Here is a 6333-nt window from a genome sequence, read left to right as displayed (position 1 = left end):
ATACTTGTCCATAAAGGAGACAAAGTATTCATAACCACCTCTTGCCTGGATAGACATAGGACCACACAAATCAGAATGAACCAGTTCTAAAATATCTTTGGCTCTATACCCCTTAGCCTTAAAAGGTCTCTTGGTCATTTTACCTTCCAAGCAAAATTCACAGGTTGGAAAGTTTTCCAACTCTAATGAACCCAAGAGTCCATCGGCTATAAGCCTTTGAATCCTACTTAAGTTAATATGACCAAGCCTTAGATGCCAAAGATATGTTTGGTTCATTTCTGAAGGTTCTTTTCTCTTATTAGAGTTAGAAGATGTGTTATTAATTTCCATTTGTTGCTTTGTGGGAGAAATTAGATTTAAAGTATATAAATTGTCAATTAATGCACCAGAACAGATAATAACCATATTTCTCTTTATAACCACATTGTTATTGAAAGAAACAAAATATCCATCCAAATGTAATTTAAAAACTGAAATTAAATTCTTTCTAAAATTGGGTACATAAAGACAATTTCTTAAAACCAAACTTCTATTTGCCTTTCGGTTTAGAAGTAGAACCATTTTCAGCATAGTGAATCTGAGAATTATGACGAAATAGTCCTTCTGCTGCCTGAAGTTCTGTCAGTAGTTCCGCCAATGAATACATCCTTTTATTCATATTATAGTTCAGGCGAAAATGGTCAAAACTTTTGGGTAGCGTTTGGAGAATAATATCGACCTGGGTTTCCCCATCGATTTCTCCTCCAAGGATTTGTATTTCGTTCAAACAAGCCATCATCTTAAGAATATGATCCCTTACGGGAGTCCCCTTCTGCATGTTAGCTGTCATTAATTTTCTCATTGTTTCTTTCCTAGCGGCCCGATCTTGGTGACCAAAGAGATCCTTGAGATTGTTTATTATATCATAAGCTGTTGGTAAATCCTAATGCTGATGTTGTAGTACATTTGACATTGAAGCCAAAATATAACACTATGTCATCTCATCTGCCTTTACCCATTTCCTATGATTCTCAATCTCCTCTTGAGTAGATTCATCATTAGGCACATTAGGGCAAACCTCTGTCAGTACAAACTTATAGCCTTTAGCAGTAAGAACAATGTCCATATTTCTTTTCCAATCAATATAGTTAGGACCAGTAAGTTTGTTCTCTTTTAGTATGATGGTCAGTGGGTTGAAAGTCATCCTAAGAATCACAAAATAAACTTTGGTCAGGACTCTAAATTTAGAATAATATTGATTCCTCAAACAATACTATTTAAATTTACCAATACCTCAAAACACCGTGAATATTGCATGCCACGTTAGTGTGGACGTATACAAATTCAACATTTGTAAGAGGAGGATCTTACCAGTTAATTTTATTATCTTGTCATCCTAACTTTATGACAAATAAAATTAATAGTTGGTTTTACTTTAGTCGCGCAAAAAAATAGTAGTGACTCCATTGGAGAGGATACTATTGAATGCATCTAAGTGTATATCATTACTTGATACTTAGTCCATTAAATAGGATTGTGCCCCTTCAGTTGGAGAAGATTACACGCTCCTAAATAATTTCCTATAACCATCCATAAAGGAAGTTTGATCTAGTGATCCACAACAAACCCATCCGTTGTGGAGGGAGGTACTTAGAGCCAACACGCAAGCTTGTTGCATCACTTACAAACTAGTAATGGAGACTGTGGAATTTATTTAAAATTCCTCTCCCACTTAGTTATTTAAGGTGAGGAATTTTAACCTATGCTAGCATATATCACATGCACACACACACATCACAGTAAATAAAAGCAATAAATTTGGAAATTAATTTTCCAACTATTATGGCATTTTCCATCACTGTTCTCCGTGTGCTCCAACCCTAGCTACTGCCATCTTTAGCCACCACCTCCGGGTCCGATCGTCGCACCTATCTTGCTTCTTATTCCGCTGCGCTTCTAGTCCTCAAAAAGTACCACGCCTCGCAAGCATCAGATCCGCGACAAAATTAGAATTTTACATATATCGATCCTATATTCCACGAAAGAATGTACATGTAATCTGCATCGAAAACAAAATTATAAATCCTAGGACTAATACACCTCCTACTGTATTAGTTAAATACAATCATGCACTCACACAAATAATGCCCTAGACATGTCCAAGGGTCCAATCACACACAACATCTATAAGCCATAATAGTTGGAGTCTGCAACCAAAGAGTTAGCATATCCTACTATTATCCTGCCTAAATTATGTATGATATGTGCATAATTAAATTCAAAACCAAACACACAAAGGCAAACCCTAGCTCTGATACCAATTGTTGGTTGGTCCTAGGAAGATCGTACCAGTTTCACTGTACAAAAAATTTGTAAAAGTGTCGAACCTTTCCTAAACAACCTATTGTGTTCTTTAAAAATTTAATTAGGAATCACAAACGGAACTTAACATTATTGATTCCAAATTTAACTTATCTATTCTTAATGGTTTAGACTTGGATCGCAAACGATACATAACATTGTTGATCCAAATCCACCTATGTTATAAATTCAATTAAATATTAGTTTCCAAAATTGGATTCCAGGACTGCATGGCGAGGCACTAGTCCTTCTTGGGTATGGGATCATCCACCGCCGCCTAAACAAAGACTTTTAAGGAAATCTAATATTTAATTTCCTTATATAACTCTAGGTTTAACCAAAAGGAATAATCGAATAACAAATTCAAAAAACAAAAAAAAACACAAACTCGAATTACTAATTCGAAAATCTAGAATCATATGCCTCTTGTGTTCGGAATTCATACAAAGCAAAAACTAGCATGATGCGGAAAATAATTACTAGTTATACTTTTCTTTGTATGCAACAACCTTGTAATGACCACACCTCCCTACTACTACTCTCTAGAGGTGGACGCTACTTAACTACTAACTCTACTTAACCGGTATGATCGAAACCATGAGGAGTCTCTACCGAAAAATTTCGGCAACATCTCCCCTGTACCGGTGACCATAAACTGAGATACATATATAGTATACATCATCCACAGGTGGTTGGAACATATATCAAACACCCACGCAATTAAATAAGTGTCAAACACCAAAATATACCTACTTACTAAACAGAACTCATCTTAACATGCAATCTAAAACAAGAATAAACTCGAATGACATGGAGTATAAAATACAATCTCAAATGTTTACAATCTCAATAAATCTTATCCACTAAAACACGAAAACTCAATAACATCCCAAGTCTCTCCCATAGGCCTGGCATCACACACCATCCGCACATCCTTGTCGCCTTCCTTTATCTGTAGTAAGAGGAAATGAAATTGCTTAGTAAGCGCTATCTCACTCACAAAATTCGAATATGCATGTGAATATACTAAAATCTAAAAACTGAATGCTCAAAAGAAAAACTACTCATGCTCATCTACTAGTAAAAGAACATACTGAAAAGCTAAACATGTAAAGCAAATCTATACAATCATGCTAGCATAAAGAACTAAACTTGCTGAATTTTAAACCTATGTGAAGCTTATTTCACTAGTTTAAAATTTATACTTTTATACTTATGTGAAACTTATTTTACTTGTTCAAAATCTTATACTTTTAATACTTCAAAATAATAATCAACTTCTCTTGTGCCCAGGCTTAGTACCAAAGCGCGCTCCCTAATAGAAACTGGGGTAGCGAGCCACCAATCCTACGAGGGTAAAGACCTCGGTCTTACCAGGGCCAAGACCTCGGAATTGGTCACTTGGATTTATTTAATGACAACCTCAGAAGTCGGGTACTAACCTCTTAAAAATAAAATACTTGCTATCATTTATTACTTCTTCTTTAAATGTCTTGACATTCTAACAAGCACCTTATGTGCCAAAATCCCTAAAGTCTTGACTTTGGGATCTACTTAAGGCCTTGGCCTTTTCCTTTCTTATACTTTAGCTTTCTTATACTTGTTAATACCTCTATTAAAAGGATGTTTCATACAAAACTGCACTAAAATGCTTATTAACATTGCACTGAAATGCTTAACAGAATTGCATGGAAATACTTAATAAAACTGTACTGAAATACTTATTAAAACTGCACTAAAACTAAATCTGCATACAAGCTTAATCAAATCTGCCTACAAACTTAATCAAAATTCTGCACTATAAGCTTAATCAAAATTCTGCACTATAAGCTTAATCAAAATTCTGCACTGCTCTACTTAATAAAAATCTGTACTGCTCTACTTAATAAAAATATGCACTGCTTTTCTTAATAAAAATCGGCACTGCTCTTCTTAATAAAAATTTGCACTACTCTACTTAATAAAAATCTGCACTGCTCTACTTAATAAAAATCTGCACTTCTCTTCTTAATAAAAATCTGCAAGTCTAAATAAACTGCTGGAAGATCTAACTAAATACAAACTAAGGCTGTCCATAACTGTAAATTTAACCATATCATACATCTCATCTAAACTGTCAATTTATCATAAGTAAGCAATGTATCCTTTTTTGAACTTCAAACTATGCATCAACATTGAAATTATCCTAAGGAAATAATGGACCACAACTACTCATTACATGCATTTCTCCATTTTCTTCAGTTATGTCCAAATAAAACTATAAAACTCTATATAAACTGATCATGCCCATTAAGATCCCAAACAAGAAGATCTACATCAAAAAGATTCCGAATTTCTACTGCAAAGCCTGAAGAAATCCAAACCATATACCTAACTAAACAATTCACTCATATCCAATACGTAGCACAAACAACACTGAACCTGCTGGAATTTAAAACCTACATAATGCTTATTTCCAATTAGAAACCTATTCCTACACATGACAGTAAGAAAGAAACACTAATACTAGATGTTACAAGCATGGAGATCAATTCTGTTAATAGCAGTAATCCATGAAAACAACACACATGCTCAAAATCCAACCTACCTCATGCTCATTGTTAGCCACAAACCAAAACCGGAAGGCCGAATATAAACTAATCAGAAACAAAGAGAACGTCTAAATCTGAAATGCAATCATAAGGCAGAAGGATCTAAATTACATGCCTAACCTATACAAATTCTCCTTTCTCTGTTCCCTTGAAGCTCACGGCAGAACTTCAAATTTTCATGTTCTCTACTTAAAACTCACGGCAACAAATCCAAATCAATCACTTTCATGGCATGATTCGGAAACAAGAAGTAACAAGAGGAAACAAGGTCCGAAGCAAACAATCACAAGCTAAACAACAAACCCTATTTCCTTTCTTTGAGGTACACGGCAGAAAGCTAAAGACTAAAAGAAAATCTTACAACATACTTCGAATTCAAGGAAAACAAGATCCAAAACTACTCCTACCATAGGTGAGAAGCAACTTACCGAGATGTTCTTGGACTTACAACCGAAGGGGAAAGCTCCTAGGGCTTCGGAGAACTCGAGCTCTTGGTCTCTTCTTGTGCTCACGACTCCTCCTCGACGAGAGGATCACAATGGTGTGAAGACCTCACGGAGAAGGGTGCTCGCCGGCCGCCGGAAACGCCCTAACTGCTTGGTGCATTTTCGCCCTAGCAGGAGCTGTCGCACGCCGTTCGCGAGTGAGAGAGGAGAGGAAGGGAGAAGTTTTAGGTCACGGGGAAAATAATACCTAAGTTCTCTCTTTATAACTAGGGTATTCTGTTATGGTTTAAGAATATTTCGCTTCCCTTTTATTACAAAACATCCGTTGGAACGCCTGGCAAGTCGCGTTTTGACCGGGTCAGAGGTCGCGGGATCGATTCCTCAGCCGAACCCCCTTTTTCCCATTTATTTTCTATTTTCTATTAACTATTACTTAAATAAATTTCATTCCCCTTTTAATCAGCAACGCCTGCTTGCACACTCGGTCCGCCAGATTCGCTTAAGACTTGGTTCGGCCGGAGGTCACGGGTTCGAATCTCGGCTTGGACATTTTTTTGTCGAAACTTCTTTCATTTAGTAAAAATACCAAACGACCTCCAAAAATTGTATAAAAATACTCTAAAAATTTCTAAAAATCTCTAGAATATTTCTATAGCATTTTCAAATATTTTTTAACCACTATTAAAACACGTAATGAGGAATTTTGGGTCGTTACAACCCTCTTGATCTTCTATTGTATTCCTCGCCTCCTCTTGGACGTCGTGTGGGCGACGAACCTCCAAGATGAACACCACCCAAAAGCTCCTCCTCCTTTCTCTAAGTTTCGGCTACAACCACCGCCAAGGAACAAAAGAGAGTAAGGGGAAGGGAAAGGGAGAGGGCCGGCCACAAGAGAGAGCACCAACAAGAGAATAAGAATTAATACATCATGAGGCCTCTCCTCCCCTTCTTTTATA

Source organism: Zingiber officinale, chromosome 6A (genome assembly GCF_018446385.1).
Source record: "Zingiber officinale cultivar Zhangliang chromosome 6A, Zo_v1.1, whole genome shotgun sequence".
Classification (NCBI taxonomy): domain Eukaryota; kingdom Viridiplantae; phylum Streptophyta; class Magnoliopsida; order Zingiberales; family Zingiberaceae; genus Zingiber; species Zingiber officinale.
This window is presented reverse-complemented; position numbering follows the sequence as displayed.